At 38.4% G+C, this 20,611-nt stretch overlaps 1 protein-coding gene across 1 annotated transcript in view; it reads left to right on the top strand.

The window, feature by feature from the left end:
• p3h4 (prolyl 3-hydroxylase family member 4 (inactive)) overlaps positions 1–20,611 on the top strand; it is a 118,713-nt gene that overhangs the window by 57,807 nt on the left and 40,295 nt on the right. The gene's annotated exons all lie outside the window — the stretch shown is intronic.

The raw sequence follows: 20,611 nt of genomic DNA on the forward strand, positions 1-20,611 counted from the left end.
ACATGATGGGTTTTAACTTCATTCAGGAGATTTTGGGTAACTGCACAACTGACAGATGACTTTGAGCGCACCGCCAACGGTGTGTGTGTGTGTGTGTGTGTGTAACCATAGCGACAAAACGACCAACTTTCGGATCCTGCACTTAAGCCTATAATTTCGTTTTTAAAAATTGAATTATGCATTTAAAAGTTGCAGAATGGATTCATTTGGAGACTCCGAAATTGGCAGAGATAGGCAGGCATTTGCTTAGATGAATTTGTGACTTTGATATCTGTGTGTGTGTGTGTGTGTGTGTGTGTGTGTGTGTGTGTGTGTGTGTGTGTGTGTGTGTGTGTGTTTGTTTTTGTGGTTTACGAGGACTTTTGACCTGAATACGCACCAGCACTATGGGGACATTTGGGTTTATGAGGACAGAGGCCATGTCCTCATAAATCCGACAGCGTAGATGTCATTTACTACGTTCCAGATGCTCCCTCTCAAAGTTTGGCGCCATGTCCTTACATACCACAAAACCCTGAAATTTTACCATACACAGTGTATCCCTGATTTCGAGAGTGCGCCCCTGTAGCCAGGTCCTGGTATTACACCCGCGTCATCAAAAATTTGCATCTTTTACACAAGTGTATTCTTTGGGGCCTGTGATTGGTCAGATCGGTACCGGTAGGCGGGAAATCGCGAAAACAAGATGGCGCCAGTGGGCGGAGCTTCAATCAGCTTTAGTGATTGGTCAGATCGGTACCGGTAGGCGGGAGATCGCGAAAACAAGATGGCGCCAGTGGGCGGAGCTTCAATCAGCTTTAAAATGTGTAGCAACTTAATGCAAAATACTAATTATTTAAGTATTTTTGCCTGTAATTTATTAATTTTGCATTAAATATATGATAAATAAATAAATAAAATCCCGTTTATATTATGATAAGTACAACGTAATCGGAGGTGTAGTCATTCGTCGTCACGTCATTTCCTGTTTGGACTGGACAAACTCTGCACCTGAGAAGACATCTGTGGACCTGATGAAGGCAACTGTTATCCAAAAGGTAAGTTATAACGTTGTTTAATTGCTTCTCTAATAGCATGTGGGTCCGGTTGGCTTGTTTGTGCATGTTCTGTATGCTCTTCGCTGCTCGTTTTACAGTTAGAAAGCAGCTAGCGCGTGATGCTAACGGTGCTAGCGGACCTATAGTGATTCTGTTTACAGACTGACATGAGGGAATCAGCGATGCTTGTCATTTTAAACTCGTTTTCGATTGCACTATATTTGTAACTGCTACCTTTTCTGATCTCATAAAATAGTCTAGCCATCATAATAACGCGTTGTCATGACTACAGTATGTGAAGGGGAGGCTATTTCACCCAGTACAGTATCCTGATATGCAACTGTTAATATTACTACAGTTATGCTTGCTTTAAACACATTAAGACACAAATATGTGCTCATATTACTCCTGACTATAATAAAATATACTCTGAATATTATTAGAACTGTCAGTCTTATTAATACTGTCACTATTATTGCCTATAATGTATCAATTGTGAATGAAATCTATGAATGAATAGTTATTATCAATTAACATATTCCTTAAATATCATATAATAATAAAGTATTAAAATAACTTGAATGCTGTTTACCATAATTGATCAATTTATTTAAAACAAGCTTTTTGAATAATATGTCAAATGAAATGCAATGGTCGTGATTAATGAGAGTCTTTTTCTATGCGCGCAGACACATGAGATGATGACTGAATTGAGTCAGTGAAGGAGAAGATCAAGATCTGGAAGAGGACATGCCGTTTACAGACAAAGATGAGCTCCAGGGCAGATTCAGCAATCATTATAAAGGTGAGTTCAGGGTTTCCATGCTTAAGCAGTGCCATGCGACCAGTGTTCCTCAGAAACAGATTATTTGCCACAGTTATCAGTCCCTGAATTATGATTGTGTGTGTAAGAAGTGAGTCACGATCACTTACTGTACATCTAGCACATGCGCAATGTCTCGTATCACTCTCATACATACACACACTTGAACTCAGTGCCGTCCAAATGTATCTAGTTACCAGTGTCCCAGTAAAACTAGTGTCCTCATAGACCAGGATTCTGTTAAACTTACACAACACACTGAGATTCTTCAGTCAAGTCAAACATCAGGATCATGTTCTTATGATGTCCTCATAAATCTAGTGTCCTCATAGACCAGGATTCTGTTAAACTTACACAACACACTGAGATTCTTCAGTCAAGTCAAACATCAGGAACATGCTCTTATGATGTCCTCATAAATCTAGTGTCCTCATAGACCAGGATTCTGTTAAACTTACACAACACACTGAGATTCTTCAGTCAAGTCAAACATCAGGAACATGCTCTTATGATGTCCTCATAAAACGGTGTCCTCATAAAACTGGTGTAAAGCTACACACAACCTGACACACTGGAATGAAAACACATGTAATGTGATGCATAAAAGCCGTGAACATTACCTTGTGGTAGCATTTAAATATTGAAATATTGATTTGAAAACTTTAACTATTTTGTAATCTTGTATATTATCTCAAATCAGTATTTCATGTGCAAATATTTATTGATAGGTAGCTGTGTATCAGGACCCTTATTATCCTGTCAGTTTATTTTGTATTAATTACTGACTGACTGTACATTATCCTTTATATATTCCATTTATAATGCTTTTTTTAAACTCTTAGGTGAAGTGTTTCTGTATGTAATGCTTAATTTCATATTCTCAGATGAGCCATAAGAGCCAGTGGTCATCAGGCAGTGATTGTGCTGCTCTTACTGTGGGACTAGACAAAGTAAGTGAGAGTTGTGCTGGAAGAGAACGAGCAAACGAAGCAGAGACATCTGTGAGATCTAGTGTTCACATATTTACACCACTGTTTCATGTCTAATGTTATGTTTTGTAGACTCTCAGTGAGGTTGAACCCTCCACTCTCGAAATGAAGAGTCCGTACCCGTCCCAGTCAGAAGTCAGAGATGTACAGAAGGTATTGTTTTTTTGGAAATCAAATTAGGGATACAGCGATATGAACATTTGGGCCGATAACTGATCATTCTTTATATTCGAAAGCCGATATCTGATATATTAGCCGATGAATCTAAATCCAAAATTTGATATACTTTGAAAGCCTGATTACAAAAACGAAACGCACATCATTTAAAGCCAATGTCCCAAACACTTCAACATAAATCAAACATATACAGTACAGTGGCCTAATGTAAGATTCCTTAACTTTTAAAATGAATTTTACATTCATATTTCCAACTTTCTTTATAAAAAAATGGCAATACTTTATAAAAAGGTTTCATCTTGTTAGTATTAGTTAACATGAACTAACAATGAATGAACAATACTTCTACAGGATTTACTTAATGTTTATCTTACTTAACGTTAATCTCAACATTTTCCAAGACATTTTAGGATCCAGTGTTGTATCTGTTAATTTAATACACTGTGAACGAACATGAATTCGCATATTTTATTAACTCACATTAACAAAAGTTTTTCTCTGTTAGTTCATGTTAGTTAATGCAATAACATATGTATTGTGAAGTTTTACCAAAACATCTATTGCCTTAATAATAATAATAATAATAAATCAAATGAAATTAAAATGCAAACAAGTTATTAGACAACATTAAACTTAAAATGAAATGGCCTAAAGAGCTGAAGGAACACCCCTAAACTGAGGCTTTGTTAGATGGTTTTAGCTCAACGGAACACAACCTATATATGATAAATTAGATATTTATACAAAATAAACACAATATTACAACTTATACTTGCACAAAATCATGCACAGATTAACTTGAGCTATTATTAATAGTAATCAACTATTACATAGTGAAACTCCTGTTGTGGATGCGCTCCTCCCAGGACAACACGCTGAAACACAGCAACTAAACCCAAAGAATTCACGACGTTTTTAATGCAATAGTTTGCTCATTATAGTGTTATGTATATATGACAGTCCCAATCATAATTAATGTTTTGCTGACCACCGGTAGGCCTACAGTGAAGTGTTTACTGCAGCACTCATTAACTCAGCCAAATGCATCCTATATGAGATAAATCAGATATATAACAAAAATAAAAAATATTACAACTTACAATTCCACAAGCGAACTCTCCCTGTAACAATGCGCTGATTTCACAGATTTGTGATTCAAACATTTCAAAACCATCATGGTGAACAGCGCACATCTGAAGCTGAAGGAAGTAATCCATTATTTATTAGTGTTAATATAGCGGCCTAATTTTCTTATCGGATTGACAATGATAACATTAATAATGAGCATTATTTTCATGCATCCCTGATTGGTTATGACCATATATTTATAGGGTTTTAACTTTATACTTGATTACAACTTATGTCACAGTGTTTTAAATCTTAAAGGGATACTTTACCGTTTTTTCATATTAAACTATGTTATTCCCTTAACTAAGACGAGTTGATACATACCTCTCTCGTCTCAGTGCGTGCACTAAATCCCTCTGTCTTGCGGCGAAACTTTGTTAGCCCAGTTCATTTAATATGGGCCAAGCAGAGAAGCTACCAAACACCTCCACGTTTTCCCTATTTAAATACAGTTACTCGTGAAGTGTAACTCGACCTAGGACGGTGACACAAAACAAAACGTTGCGCTTTTCTAAGCGTGTAAAATGGATAACTATTTTGTATGGCGGAATACCATAGCAAGTGCTTGTAAGCACTTCGACTTGGCGCAGTAATATCTTCACTCGTGGAAAAATCCTCTCACCGGCCCCCGCTCCCTCTAGTGAAGATATTACTGCGCCAAGTCGAAGTGCTTACAAGCACTTGCTATGGTATTCCGCCATACAAAATAGTTATCCATTTTACACGCTTAGAAAAGCGCAACGTTTTGTTTTGTGTCACCGTTCTAGGTCGAGTTACACTTCGCGAGTAACTGTATTTAAATAGGGAAAACGTGGAGGTGTTTGGTAGCTTCTCTGCTTGGCCCATATTGAATGAACTGGGCTAACAAAGTTTCGCCGCAAGACAGAGGGATTTAGTGCACGCACTGAGACGAGAGAGGTATGTATCAACTCGTCTTAGTTAAGGGAATAACATAGTTTAATATGAAAAAACGGTAAAGTATCCCTTTAAGTCACTGTTTGAAATGTCCCATCATACCTGAATTAGTTTGGCGTCATCAGCCTTCTTTTGCTCAAGTATATCATTGATAATGTGAAATTGTTTTAATTTTATGTTTTATGACAGTGATCAGTCAGTGTTAATGGAGTCAAGTATCTGTGCTGCTTCATTTGGAGAATCTCTGAATCCTTTGTATCTAATAGATGTTTATTTTTTCTTTCTTTGCCTTGCTTTCAGGTGAGCCCTGAGAAGGAACAATCATCATTGGAGGATCAAGACTGTGTTGAGATGGTAATAAAAAGAGCATTGCATCATTTTAGGAAATGCTAGTCTAGTAAGAACTTTTTCACATCATCTTTGGGGCTGTTTTACACCTGGTCATTTCATTGTCAAAACAATTCCATTTACACTTGGCCACATAAATGTGTCTGCACAAAACAGACATAAATCCGATCTTCATTTCCCGCGCTATATCAGATTTAACGGTGTTCACGTCATCGAAAGCTACCGCTATGAGCAGCATTTTTTGTATCAGCTAATTTTAAGATCAATAGGAGAGAGAGTAGCATCAGCACTGGTAAAATCATTTATTCTCACTACTTTTAATGAAGATGACTGTGTGTTGAGCATCTGCGACTTTAATTTATTTTTAGTTTGTATTTTGTGCATCAGCATGCTGAAGAGATCCTCAGCTACTCATCTGCAGTGATGCGTGTTGCAGAAGCGCTGTTATATCTCACTATATCGTGTCATATAGCCTAAAATACGCTCTCACCTGTTTATTATTTGGCATTTTTGGGAGGAGTAAAATTCATAGTGTTACCATTAATTACCTTTACTCTAGTGACCCACCACAGTCTAATCTGTCCCTCCACAGTTTGAACCAAAAGAACCGAAAATATTTTTACGCCTCATAATAACATAAATTGTCTTTGTTTTTTGCGCAATTGCTTTGGCAAAGCATCTCTCAAACATATTAAAATCAAAAGCACAACATGGCTTAATGCCCTTATCAAATCGCAAAAGACGATAAGAAAGTAAGTCTGTAGTCTGTTGTGCTGCGTGTTTCAAACTGAAGAGCACACTTTGCTCGCTCGATCAGCTCATGATCTGGCTTTTTCCATGCCTCGTTTCACAGGGAATGAATGCAGTGAACTCCATCTCTGCATGTGCCATAAGTTTAACATGCATTTGGGAACGCAACCAGCACCAGTTACTCTCTATTTTCACATTCGCATTATATCCACATTTTTTGTGGTAATCCAATTTTGCAATAAGATGCGTTTATAAACCTGTTTTCACTTAAACTGCAGGTTTCTGCCAGTATAACAGCTTAAGTGAAGAAATTAAGAAAGTATTATAACCTCTTATTGTAAAATAATATACTCATTATAAAATATAAATTTTTCATTGACAGTATTAGTATATCACTGTCTAGGCGATAATTCTAATAATAGTGATCTTAGTGAAGTATTATAGTTGTTATTAATATGATTATTATTATTAAACGGTGCCATTTGTCATGTTTCATAAATGACTTCTGAATACAGGTTAAACTGAAGATGTTCTTGTTTTAAATGTCTCTTTTTCTTTAAGATGAGATCAGTATGACGGACTCTGATGCCAGTGATCCTGATGAAAGCGGTTCTGAAGGTGATGTTCCTGCTGGAGCTGCAGGCGTCTCCAGTAATGTTGGTATGTGTCAACTAATGCTGGGTTACACACCAAAAGATTTTTTACATCTTATAAGATTTTCAAAATGTGATAGACCACAAACATGAGGACAAAAAATCCTAGATTTAACCGTTTTGCTCCTATAGTGTGTGGTGTGCCATGATGTGAAAAGACCGTGAGGGTTGGGTATCGTTTAAATTAACGATTCCGATTCTGCTTATCGAATCCGGTTCTTAACGATTCTTGGTTTCGATTCCAATATTTATTGGAGAGAAAAAAGAGAGCAAATACTTTTTTCTACCTTTTATTCTTGTTACATTTAGGCTATTACCAGTAAAACTGTGACAATGCATCTTAATTTACAATATACTGTATATATATAACACTTTAAGGAATTATAGACTCGACTCGTATTAATTGTCTGATGTATTTATTCATGATCTCTATTTTAAACAAAACTGGTTCTCATTTTATCCAGAATTATGCGGCTCTAGTTTTGTACCTGAGTGTGAGAGACTGCTATTGCTGCTGCTAGTAGCTTTATCTGGTGTGTGGAAACCTGTGGTACTGCTGTTGAGAGATCGCACCGAATCAAATGCGCTGCATTCCTTCAAATTGACCCTGTGTTGCAGCAAATGTTTCATCATATTGGAGGTGCTTCCTCCCTTGCATGAAATGTCTTTCTTGCATGTGATACAATTCGCTGTATTTTCATCTTTTTTTGAAAAGCTTAACCAAACTTTTGAACGTCTGCTGCGCTCCGCCATCGTAAATATAATGTACAGCGCATGTGCGGCAGGCAGGTCCTGGCAGATCAATACAACTGTAAACAAATGCTCACTGCCATTCACCTCGCGCATGTGAGCATCACCAAAGTAAGGAATCGATAAGCGGAATTGAAGTGCGCACGTCTTATCGAATCCCCTGTTTTTGGCATTTTGGAACCGGTTCTAGATACCCAACCCTAAAGACCATGCAATCAGAGTCTCGACTGTTAACACTCTAGAGACCTCAGAATAAGCATGGCGGACGATATGCAGGAAGAAATTGCAATGATAGTGTTTGGAAAAGTTTTACACAACACGTTGTGTAAACATTTGTTCCACAAATCAACAAGCTGATCCTCCATCTCTGCTGTCCACATCAATTTCACTTTGTGCCGCCATGACTGCGTTTGTTATGCTTCCTTCTTCCTTCATCTCGCTTTCTGATTGGATATTGTTTCCTTTCACGTGATAATCTCCAGAGCATGCGCGCGTTTGTCCTTGGGCTTCCCCCCACATTTCAGGTTTTCACATCGTAAATATTCAACATGTTGAATATTTGCGATTCGAGATCAGGGCGGCTCCGACGTTCTTCCGATCAGGTTCGGACACTCTTAACACACCTCACACCAAGGGAAAATCTGATAAGATAATCTATAACCATCAAGATAATCGGGACACAGCTAGGATTGTCAGAAGGGGGAAATCGGCCCAAAATCAGCTTGATTATCTTTTGGTGTGTACCCAGCATAACAAGTTTGTGTTTATGAACATGTTTATTATTATTTTAAACCAATATATATTGTGGTACAATTTTACGTTAGTATTTTCACCAAAGAAAAATGGTTTTAAGCCAGTTATATACACTGAACAAAATTATAGATCTAACTCAAAGTTCTAAGACTTCTTCTATGTACCCAAAATGCCTATTTCTCTCAAATATTGTTCAAAAATCTGTCTAAAGCTGTGTTAGTGAGCACTTCTCCTTTGCCGAGTTAATCCATCCACCTCACAGGTGTGGCATATCAAGATACTGATTAGACAGCATGATTATTGCACAGGTGTGCCTTAGGCTGGCCACAATAAAAGGCCACTCTAAAATGTGCAGTTTTATCACACAGCACAATGCCACAGATGTCGCAAGTTTTGAGGGAGCGTGCAATTGGTATGCTGACAGCAGGAATGTCCACCTGCTGTTGCCCGTGAATTGAATGTTCATTTCTCTACCATAAGCCGTCTCCAAAGGCTTTTCAGAGAATTTGGCAGTACATCCAACCGGCCTCACAACTGCAGACCACGTGTAACCACACCAGCCCAGGACTTCCACATCCAGCATCTTCACCTCCAACACCGTCTGAGGCCAGCCACCCGGACAGCTGCTGCAACAATCGGTTTGCATAACCAACGAATTTCTGCACAAACTGTCAAAAACTGTCTCAGGGAAGCTCATCTGCATGCTCATCGTCCTCATCGGGGTCTCGACCTGCAGTTGGTCGTTGTAAACGACCTGCGTGGGCAAATGCTCACATTCGATGGCGTCTGGCACTTTGGAGAGGTGTTCTCTTCACGGATGAATCCCGGTTTTCACTGTACAGGGCAGATGGCAGACAGGTTTGCTGATGTCAACATTGTGGATCGAGTGGCCCATGGTGGGGTTATGGTATGTGCAGGCGTATGTTATGGACAACGAACGCAGGTGCATTTTATTGATGGCACTTTGAATGCACAGAGATACCTTGATGAGATCCTAAGGCCCTATGTTGTGCCATTCATCCACGACCATCACCTCATGTTGCAGCATGATAATGCACGGCCCCATTCTGCAAAGTTCTTGCATGGCCACCATTACTCACCGGACATGTCACCCATTGAGCATGTTTGGGATGCTCTGAATCGGCGTATACGACAACGTGTTCCAGGTCCTGCCAATATCCAGCAACTTCACACAGCCATTGAAGAGGAGTGGACCAACATTCCACAGGCCACAATCAACAACCTGATCAACTCTATGCGAAGGAGATGTGTTGTACTGCGTGAGGCAAATGATGGTCACACCAGATAATGACTTGTTTCCAGACCCCCGACACCCCCCAACCCCCAACCCCCCGACACCCCACACCCCCCACCCCCCGACACCACACAAAACTGCACATTTTAGAGTGGCCTTTTATTGTGGCCAGCCTAAGGCACACCTGTGCAATAATCATGCTGTCTAATCAGTATCTTGATATGCCACACCTGTGAGGTGGATGGATTATCTCGGCAAAGGAGAAGTGCTCACTAACACAGATTTAGACAGATTTGTGAACAATATTTGAGAGAAATAGGCCTTTTGTGTACATAGAAAAAGTCTTAACTTTTAGTTCAGCTCATGAAAAATGGGGGCAAAAACAAAAGCGTTTAGAATTTTGTTCATAGTGTATGTATATATATATCATACTATAGTGCAGGGTTCACCAATCTCAGTCCTGGAGGGCCGCTGTCCTGCAGTGTTTAGCTCCAACCCCAATTAAACACACCTGAACCAGATAATCAAGGTCTCACTAGGCATACTAGAAACTTTCAACCAGGTGTGTTGGAGCTGGTTGGAGCTAAACTCTGCAGGACAGCGGCCCTCCAGGACCGAGATTGGTGAACCCTGCTATAGTGTGTCAGTAGATAATATCAGATTACATTTCTAAACATTCCTTTTGCCATTAATTGTAAAAATCAGTTATCAATAATCAGATATTATTATAAATAACAATTTTTCTAGAACAAAATGAATGGAATCAGTACCAAACCAATAAGTTTATCATGTTCATGTTGGTCAAAAACTTTAAAAAGGAGATGTTTAACACAACATTCCATCTCCAGAATAATGAGTGTCATTTGAAATGTAATTTTTAGATATCAGATGTATAACCAGTTTTAAGTTCTAGATGCAGGTTTGAGTTACATCTGAGTTTCTGATCTGTCTATAACTGATTTCCTACAGGTGTTCAGAAGATGCCCATCGAGAAACCACTGAAGTTCCTCAAGGTACCTGAGGTTTAAATCAGAATATGACCACCATTGTAAGTACATGAGCTCTCATATAGTTAGAGTTTACTAAAGCATGTATTCTTCTGTACAGAGAATGAATGTGAGGTAGGAATAGAAAACCTTGTGGAAAGGACAAAAAGTGTGCTGGTCAAATGCTGAAGTTACAGCTGCAATTGAACATTTTAAGGCACATACACTCACCTAAAGGATTATTAGGAACACCATAGTAATACTGTGTTTGACCCCCTTTCGCCTTCAGAACTGCCTTAATTCTACGTGGCATTGATTCAACAAGGTGCTGAAAGCGTTCTTTAGAAATGTTGTCCCATATTGATAGGATAGCATCTTGCAGTTGATGGAGATTTGTGGGATGCACATCCAGGGCACGAAGCTCCCGTTCCACCACATCCCAAAGATGCTCTATTGGGTTGAGATCTGGTGACTGTGGGGGCCATTTTAGTACAGTGAACTCATTGTCATGTTCAAGAAACCAATTTGAAATGATTCGAGCTTTGTGACATGGTGCATTATCCTGCTGGAAGTAGCCATCAGAGGATGGGTACATGGTGGTCATAAAGGGATGGACATGGTCAGAAACAATGCTCAGGTAGGCCGTGGCATTTAAACGATGCCCAATTGGCACTAAGGGGCCTAAAGTGTGCCAAGAAAACATCCCCCACACCATTACACCACCACCACCAGCCTGCACAGTGGTAACAAGGCATGATGAATCCATGTTCTCATTCTGTTTACGCCAAATTCTGACTCTACCATCTGAATGTCTCAACAGAAATCGAGACTCATCAGACCAGGCAACATTTTTCCAGCCTTCAACTGTCCAATTTTGGTGAGCTTGTGCAAATTGTAGCCTCTTTTCCTATTTGTAGTGGAGATGAGTGGTACCCGGTGGGGTCTTCTGCTGTTGTAGCCCATCCGCCTCAAGGTTGTGCGTGTTGTGGCTTCACAAATGCTTTGCTGCATACCTCGGTTGTAACGAGTGGTTATTTCAGTCAAAGTTGCTCTTCTATCAGCTTGAATCAGTCGGCCCATTCTCCTCTGACCTCTAGCATCAACAAGGCATTTTCGCCCACAGGACTGCCGCATACTGGATGTTTTTCCCTTTTCACACCATTCTTTGTAAACCCTAGAAATGGTTGTGCGTGAAAATCCCAGTAACTGAGCAAATTGTGAAATACTCAGACCGGCCCGTCTGGCACCAACAACCATGCCACGCTCAAAATTGCTTAAATCACCTTTCTTTCCCATTCTGACATTCAGTTTGGAGTTCAGGAGATTGTCTTGACCAGGACCACACCCCTAAATGCATTGAAGCAACTGCCATGTGATTGGTTGATTAGATAATTGCATTAATGAGAAATTGAACAGGTGTTCCTAATAATCCTTTCGCTGAGTGTATAACCAAAGGAAAACTGGCCACACTGACTGAATGCCAGCAGTGTAAGACCGCTGAGGATCCTTTCCGTGGGTTTTCAATTTCTGCCTCTCTCTCATTCTCTGTACAGAAGAATACATGCTTTAGTATTCTCTAAAGACATGTAGGGCTGGGTACCGAGTTCGATACTTTTTAGGTACCGACCGAATTGCCTCGATACTATCGAGTATCGAAAAATGACTTGTTTTTCGGTACCATATTTCGATACCTAAGGGGTTAACTCGTCAACGTCAGTGCTCAAACAAATACATATGAAATGCACAACAACACGCCTAAAGTCGCTCGCGCACATACACGTGAACTCTACACACACGAGACGCGGGGAACTCTCCGCGCACATACTCATATGAGACGCGCGCGCGCACACAAACTGTCCACGCACACATTCTCATATGAGACGCGAGCACACACACACACAAACTCGCGCACATACTCAATGAGACGCGAGCACACACACTCACAATACCCTAAAGATGTCGATCAAAAGTGTGGATACATTTCTCCAGGCTCGATGCCAACAGCGCGCGATGCAGTATTTGTGGTAAAATAATTGCTGCAAAGACGGTACCGCGACAGATATGATGAAGCCCTTGACAGTGCACGAGTAAACATAAGAGCAGAAAGTTGCTCCGTCTTCGACTGGTAAATGAAGATATACCTTGTTGATCACTCTGACTGTGTTTATATTGCAATAATGACCTACTGAGTGTACACTGCCGTTCAATAATGTGTTGGTTGGTCAGAATTTTTTTTTCACTAAGGATGCATTAAAGTGATCAATAATGACCTTAAAACATGTGTAATGTTACAAAAGATTTCCTTTTTTTAAATAAATGCTGTTCTTTTGAATGTTTTATTCATCAAAGAATCATGAAAAAATGTATCGTAGTTTCCAAAAACTGTTTTCATATTTCTGGAGGATCATGTGACACTGAAGTAATGATTTTGAAAATTCAGCTTTGACAACACAGGAATAAATTACATTTTGAAATATATTCAAATAAGATTTTAAATTGTAATACTATTCCACAATATTACAAGTTTTATTGTATCTTTGATCAGACAAATTCAGCTTTGGTGAGCATGAGCTCTATATAAAAAAAAAATATTTTGTTCCTTATGTATATGTATAAGGAATATTTTGTTCCTTTGTGCTTTTTTTGTTCCTTTGTGCACTGGCTAAGGAGCATGAGTCAAACTGAAAAAATAACACCAAGTTTTTCTGAGGTAAAGTGTTATGTAATCTTGTTAAAATGGATTTCATAAAATTGGTATCGAAAAAAGTATCGTTTAGGAACCGGTATCGAAATCAAGGTATCGGTATCGGTATTGGTATCGAAATTTTTTGAACGATACCCAGCCCTAAACACATGAGAGCTTTTGTACTTACAATGATGGTTGTATTCTAATGACACTATACTCTTCTAGAGCTGATGTACAGCCCAAACTAACTTTGTTGAATACTTTTCCTGTTATCTCTGTAATTCTGCTTTGAAACTTGACAATTCTGTTTACATTTTCTGGAAATAACAGAATTGTCTTTTTAGGTAAACCGTCCCTTGTAAGTCGGTTTCTCTACATGTTGCAGCATATATTGCATGTTGAGTGAGTTCATTTTATACATTTCAAAGCCTGTTTAATGACATCTTTAAATTGTGCCTGTTTCCAAGGGCTGTTTTGTCAATCTTTTCGAAGTTTTGAATGGTTCATCTGTTTGTCATTTTAATATGTCAAAACAGTAATGATACTGTATGCTTTCTGAAAGATCACACAGTTGTGCAAGTTTTATTGACCATGTTTTTAAGTTTGTGGATGTCACTTTCCCCTTAAAATGGCATGACATGATTGTATTACATGGTAAAACTGAAAAAAACTCAATGTTTATGATGATATTATTGAATTCATAATTAAAGCACCTCTAAAACACTTCTGTCCCTGTAATGTTGCAAGTTGTTTTGTGTATTGTATTGGAGATCCGGTACTCTTTAATCACCTTAGTCTTGGTAATACACCGTGTTGTCAGGTTTGTGTGTGTGTGTGGGCATGTACCATTAAACACACTCGTCCTTATAATGTTGGATTATGCAGTTGTGTATTGTGTTTAAGATCCAGTCCTCTTAAATCACCTTAGTCTTGGTAATACACTGTGTTGTCAGGTTTGTGTGTGTGTGTGGTCATGTACCAGTAAAACACATTGGTCCCTGTAATCCACTGAAATGACATATTTAGTGTATTGTAAAAAGAGTGTCCTCATAATCAAGTTGGGCCCCAAAAATCACAATTATGTCATAGGCGGGAACATTTTAGGATGGGCGGGAATGTCCTTGTGTACCACCAAAATATCATATGGTCATATTTTCTGTTCTGTTGTGTGTATAGAACATTTGAAGTCAGATTTGTGATCTGCAGATTAAAACAAAATTTTTGATATTTGTATCATCACTGTAGGGCATTGGGAAAGGGGTGTCCCCATATACCACCACCAAACTTGTTTGGGCATCAGTGTCCTTCTATACCACAAAAACAAGTATGTGTGTGTGTGTGTGTGTGTGTGTGTGTGTGTGTGTTGTTTTATTGTATTTAAGATGGTGTTAGACTAAATAAATGGTCTTTTAAATATCATATGCATATCTCCGTTGTGTTGACTAAACATTAGGCCTAATCCAAGTTTATAATTGTGTATCTTTAATTTGATGTTACGATTTCATCTACACATTAAGTATAATTTCAATTGGTTACATATTCCTCATTCTTTAGACAGTTGTTGGAGGAGCAAGATGGTGTTGGAGGTGTTTGATGTTTTGTCAGATGAACCATCAGTACCAGTCATGTCAGTCCTCAACAGTACACAAAAGTTAAGGGAGTCTCAATCCTCTAATAGTGCAGTAACAGCCATCATGCAATTGCTACACATAGTTGATCTCACCCAGTCTGCAAAAACATTTACAGTGAGCTCACAGTCACACACATGACATGGTCTGTCTCTGTATTGTTCTGCCTGTGTAGTTGAAGTAATACCAACTAATATGTATTGAATGTAAACTGCGGCTGAACCCTAGTATGCTGCTGTTCTTGAATTCATACAAGTTGCTTAGCTTCAACACTAGTCTGTTTTTTTTTCCCCTCCGGTCTCGACTTGGTCTCGGTCTTGGTCTCGGTCTTGACTTGGTCGGTCTTGGTCTTGGGCTTGGTCTTGTCTTGGTCTCGATACCCTCTGGTCTTGGTAGTGTCTTGGTCTCGGTTTAGGCGGTCTTGACTACAAGTCTACTGATAGTTCATCGCGTTTTGAGTATGGCACGCTTCTCCAGTAAAGACGCCCTTCAGATGATTCTGGACAGCGAGGAAGAATGCATGATACCGGGTTGTTTCCTCAGAGGAAGATTGTAACTCAGACTACGAATGGCAGCATTTTGAAGAGCGAATTCCGCCGAGGACACAATTTCGGAGTAAGTTTTACTTAAAAGTCTTTTGTCTTTTATTTTTCGTGTTCGCATTTATGAGGAAAAAACAATATTACGTGACAGTTCTCCATTATGGACGCGAGCGCTCTGAAAGCGCACTAAAAGACTTTCAAACTTTCACAGAGACCTCAAAACAGAAACTACAAATCCTTTCTTTAAAACGAATTTCGTTTTGTATCAATTGTATCTTAATTTTAATAATTTTTTCATTAACAAATTTCCTGGATTTAAAGTAAATATAGGCTAGCAATCACAACATAAGGTGCTTGAACTGGAGATCATCATTAACCAGACCGTAGCCTACTCGCCTCACATGTCTAAAAAATTTTAAATATATTTACAGAAAGCTGGTTCTAAACAAAACCATCCAAAACAAAAAACTATGTAGCCTAATAAATGTGCATTTCTCCGGTGCGTTCACTAGCCTACTGCGAAGATCGCGAGTCAATAGCCTATCGTCAACTTCATCTTTGCCAGAAGTTAAATTTAAATTGCGTGTGTGAATGAATGATGATGTTTTAGCAAACTGTATTGCTATACTGAGATGAGTAAAAATCGACTGAAATATGTTGAAATAAAATGTAGGCTATTTGTATAAGAAACGTATTAAACTGCAAATTAACAATATGCCCTAATATTTCATGAAAACAACGTTACAGTCAGGCGAAATATGAAAGACAACATCTTGTTGACTAGATTTGGGTACAGTTTTTACTGTAGAATATACTGCCACGTCAAATAAGCTTTTGTTTAGCAATTTCTATATCTATTTTTGTCAAAAATAAAGTCATCAACTAAGATGTTAGCTGTTCCAATGTTGACTATATTCAAACTAATGAATACATAGATAAAATGTAGGCCTATAATCATTTTTTTTTTACAAAGAAAGAGTACACTTGAAATATTGTTGAAATTGTAATTATTGTTGTAATTGTAACCTTATTAATAAAATAGCAAAAAATATTTACAAGATAGATGTAAGCAAAATCTTAAATGGTCAATGTAAGTCTTCTTCTAAATATATCTTTTGTCCTTGCATTGTGGCTCAGTCAGTGTCACACCTGAATGAATGGCTCATCATTATGCAGAGTGGGTGGGACATTGTATTCTCAGGTGTAAACCACTCCTCGTTCTCGCATATTGGCTTTCCAAGCAAAACCTGTTTTACATCAATTTAAATCAATGTATGGTTTTATGTGAACGATAAAGCAAGACTATTTTCATATAATTTTGAAGAAAAAACTCTAGGCGAGGACATCCATTAGTCAAAAGTCTTATTGACACATATTTACTATGTGTTTTGTGGCCTTATTTCAGAAATTTTAGTTTTTAGTTTTTTCAATAACCATGCATAAACATTATTCTCTCAAAAATGAAAACATGTACATACACGTGGCTCACATATTATGGTAGCCCTGTTTGTGCTATATAGAGTGAATTTACACCTTTGCCATTAATGTTTATATGCAACTGAAAAAAGCACAAATGTCAGGGCATGTCAGAACATCTCAAGGGCCCCAAAAACAGCCCAGACCCCAGAGGGTTAAAAGAAGTCTTTGAGAAGTTTTTAGTTGTCTTTGAGGTTAATTAAAACACATAATTTACTGTACAAAGGCAAATATGTTGTGTAAAATGGCTCTGAAAAGAGCCTTTGGGGTGTATGTAGCTCCTGTTGAGAAAAAGAAGAAACATGAAAAGGAGACAAATATATTGCAAATGCCTTTGTGAATTAATATGCACTCAGTTTTAATTTATCTTTATTGACTAAAACAGTATGTTAAGAACATGGCAAATCAGAACTGTAGGATGACTTCTAGATTGATCACTTACAAAAATCAGATGAAAATCGATCACTGAAAAAAAACAGAAAAGACAATTATTCTATTTTGTTTAAATTACAAAGGTTAATAAAGTCTCTATTTTATGAATAGGTGTGTGTCCAAAAAAACACTTACTTCACTTAACTATCACTTTACTACTTCATAACCACTTCTTTGTCTGACTACACTACGCGCTTGTACTAAACTGAGCTCTTTTGATTGACAGGTCTACTTTTAACGTTACCATAGAAGCGCACAAAAAAAGTGCTGCCTTTAATTTTAAGTATGTCACTTAGACAAAATCATTAAAAAATGCCTTCAGAGTGTAAGGGGTTAATATTATAAAAGGACAGATGTGTGGAAAAAAGACAGTCCGTCAATTTTATGACCGTTTATTAGTTTAACCTGGCTGTTTACCGAACGATTCTCCTCAGACTGAAAGAGAAAAACGAGTTCCTCGTCTCATGTCTAAAAATACTGTCTAAAATAACTCACTGAAAATATTTAATACGCGAACATATTAACAGTCAGTTAATAATAACAAACCAAGTCAACAGTTAGTTAAAACAACTAACCAAGTCTAAAAACACGTAACGTTAGCTGCTAATAACGTTAGTTAGGCTAATCCTCCGGCGCCAAATTCTGTCATCCGTTTATCGAAAACATTTCTCAGAAAACTCGACGTTTTTCTAACAAAAGAATATTTTTCAATTAAAAAATAAGTACACAAAACAAAATAAACACATACAGGACTGAAAATTGTGTTTGAAATGGATAAACATACCTGAACACAAGAGAGTCCGTTATTACTACCGAGACGATGCTTCTGTGTAGAATTGATCACGCGCATAAAAACGTGCGCGCGTGCGCCACCTAAACCTTGGTTTAAAAAAAAGAAAAAGGCATTATTTACTTTTGTAAATCACACTTGAAAAATTCTACTCAAAAGAGATGCAGTATAGATTTTGGCCCGCGCTTGAAAATTCATTTATAAAAAGATAACATTAAATCTAAACAAAATTTCTCACAAAAAATACGTGATATGTTTATACGTTTTTTGAATCAGAACTCATTTTGTCGTTTTAATTGCATAAGTTTTTATATCTTTTTTTCTGAACCTGTTTTGGACGTCTCATGTTTGTTGGGATATTATCATCATATAAATTGTGGCATACGGATTTTACAAAAGCTCAACATACCTTCGCGCTTCGCGGCTTATGTTGACCAACGGTTGCGTAGATCTAGGCAGCAGCATTTGTGGAAAAAAAAGAAGCGGGATCGGAAAAATGGTTCCTCACGGTTCCTCCGCCGATCTCCGGAGTGTGCATGGCTGTAGGCTCATCCCGCCAATGGTTTACCCACCTACGTTTTTTGGTGTGCAGGGGGAAAAACCCCTTCCGATACTTTGCCGCTGGTGCCCTCCAATTGCCAACGTTGGTAAGACCGAACGTGCTGTCTGGGCAGGCTCAGCAAACGACTCGTTTTTCAAAGTGGGGAACTATGACGTCAAAGAGGATAAAACACCGCCTCCACAAAAGAAGATCAACACCTACTTCAACACGGCCTGTTTAGCCCCGCCCGCCGATTCGCCCAAACATGCTAAATAACCATAGACTGTAAAAAATATGGACAAAGCGTCTGTGACGTCACCCATAGACTTCTGAAGAACGGTTTTGAGGCCGTTTATGGGGGTATGGGCGGCGCCATATTTCAATACAAATGTTCAGAAAGGATAACTTACAGGTATGATGTGTTGTGTCAGATCATGGCCGAGACGTCAAATTTCAGGAATTCCACTCGGCACAGCCTATGCTCGTTGTCAGCTGTCAATCAAGCTGTCAATCGCGCCCTTATTTGTCATACATTTTATATCTAAATACGATCTAAACTAACGAGTTAGAAAAAAATTCACCCCCCTCACAGTTGTCAGGCACTCGGAACCTATCGAAAAATACAATAAAAGTCCATGGGACCAACCTGTAAAAACATGAATTTATGCTGTGAAAACGGACATTTTAACATGGGGGTGTATGGACATTTGCTCCCTTTTGGGACCTTCCCCTAGCGGATTTTCAATGTATTGCAGTTTTTCGCACTTCCGGGTAGGCTTAATTTTTCAGATTAGAATGTTGCCGCTTGTAAATAACATAGGATGACTTGATAATTGCTAAACCGGATCGAGCTACTTCCAATCAATAAACATGCTGTTTACTAAATACTGTGCAGTGCCTGTTTGTGGAAGAAGACAGTCTGCATAAGCTTCCTTCGGATTCCAGCATGGTTAAACTTTATTAAATCAGTCAATCACAATTTCCCGACACGGATCTGCCAGCAACATGTAAGTAACCATGTGTATTCTAATGCCTGATCTGCGATCAGTGATTTCTGTGTAATTATTCAAGTTCAGATATTTCTCTTAAAATCGTTCAATACTGTTTATGCATCAGTGACTAAACGATCAACTTCACATAATTTCTCGTAGAATTATGAAAATAATTTTTTTTTAAACTGAAAGCGATCAAAGAACGATCCCTTTCCAATCGCCCAAGCTGTCAATCAAACAGCACAGCGCCGCGAGAGCTTATCTGGACACTTACTCGTGATGAAATAATGACACTGTTACACTACACAACGAAGCTCTTACTGTGTATTCACATCGTGTTTGCATTGTGATTTGGTGTTAGCATTTGTCATGTATGTATCGCTGCAGCCCGGAGACCTGCAGGTGGGAGGAGCTTACACCGCAAGTGGGAGGAGCTTATGCCGCAAGTAGGAGGGATTTCACAAATGTGCAAGTAGGAGGAGTTTACGCCGCAAGTGGGAGGAGCTTATGCGGAAATCCCCAAGCTGTCATTGCCGAGGACGGCGGTGAATGAGTATGGCAGGAAGTAGCGACAGTAATGAAAATAAACGATCAAATATTACATTCCTCATCATGGTCTGATTTCTTAGAGCTTTGTTATTATTGTGTGTGTCCAATACCACTCACTGTCAATGATGAAGTCACGTCTTTACACCTTTTACCATACTTAAAGTCATGGTGTTTTAAATTCATCAGGTTGTAGGCCTTATTCAAGCAGATTTCTGAATATTAGCTACACATTCTACAATTCTACAGTATCAAGTAAATGAACATATTAAAATGTGATGCAATTGGACTCAGTGAAGTGAATGTGTAAATACATGAAAAACATTTGGCTAATGTAAAAAAAAAAAGAAAAAAAAAGTTACCATCCATCTTTACTGCATAATTTTTTTAAATAGCAGACTAATGTTCTTCTGA

The sequence above is a fragment of the Leuciscus leuciscus genome (assembly GCF_965113295.1).
Source record: "Leuciscus leuciscus genome assembly, chromosome: 12".
NCBI lineage: Eukaryota > Metazoa > Chordata > Actinopteri > Cypriniformes > Leuciscidae > Leuciscus > Leuciscus leuciscus.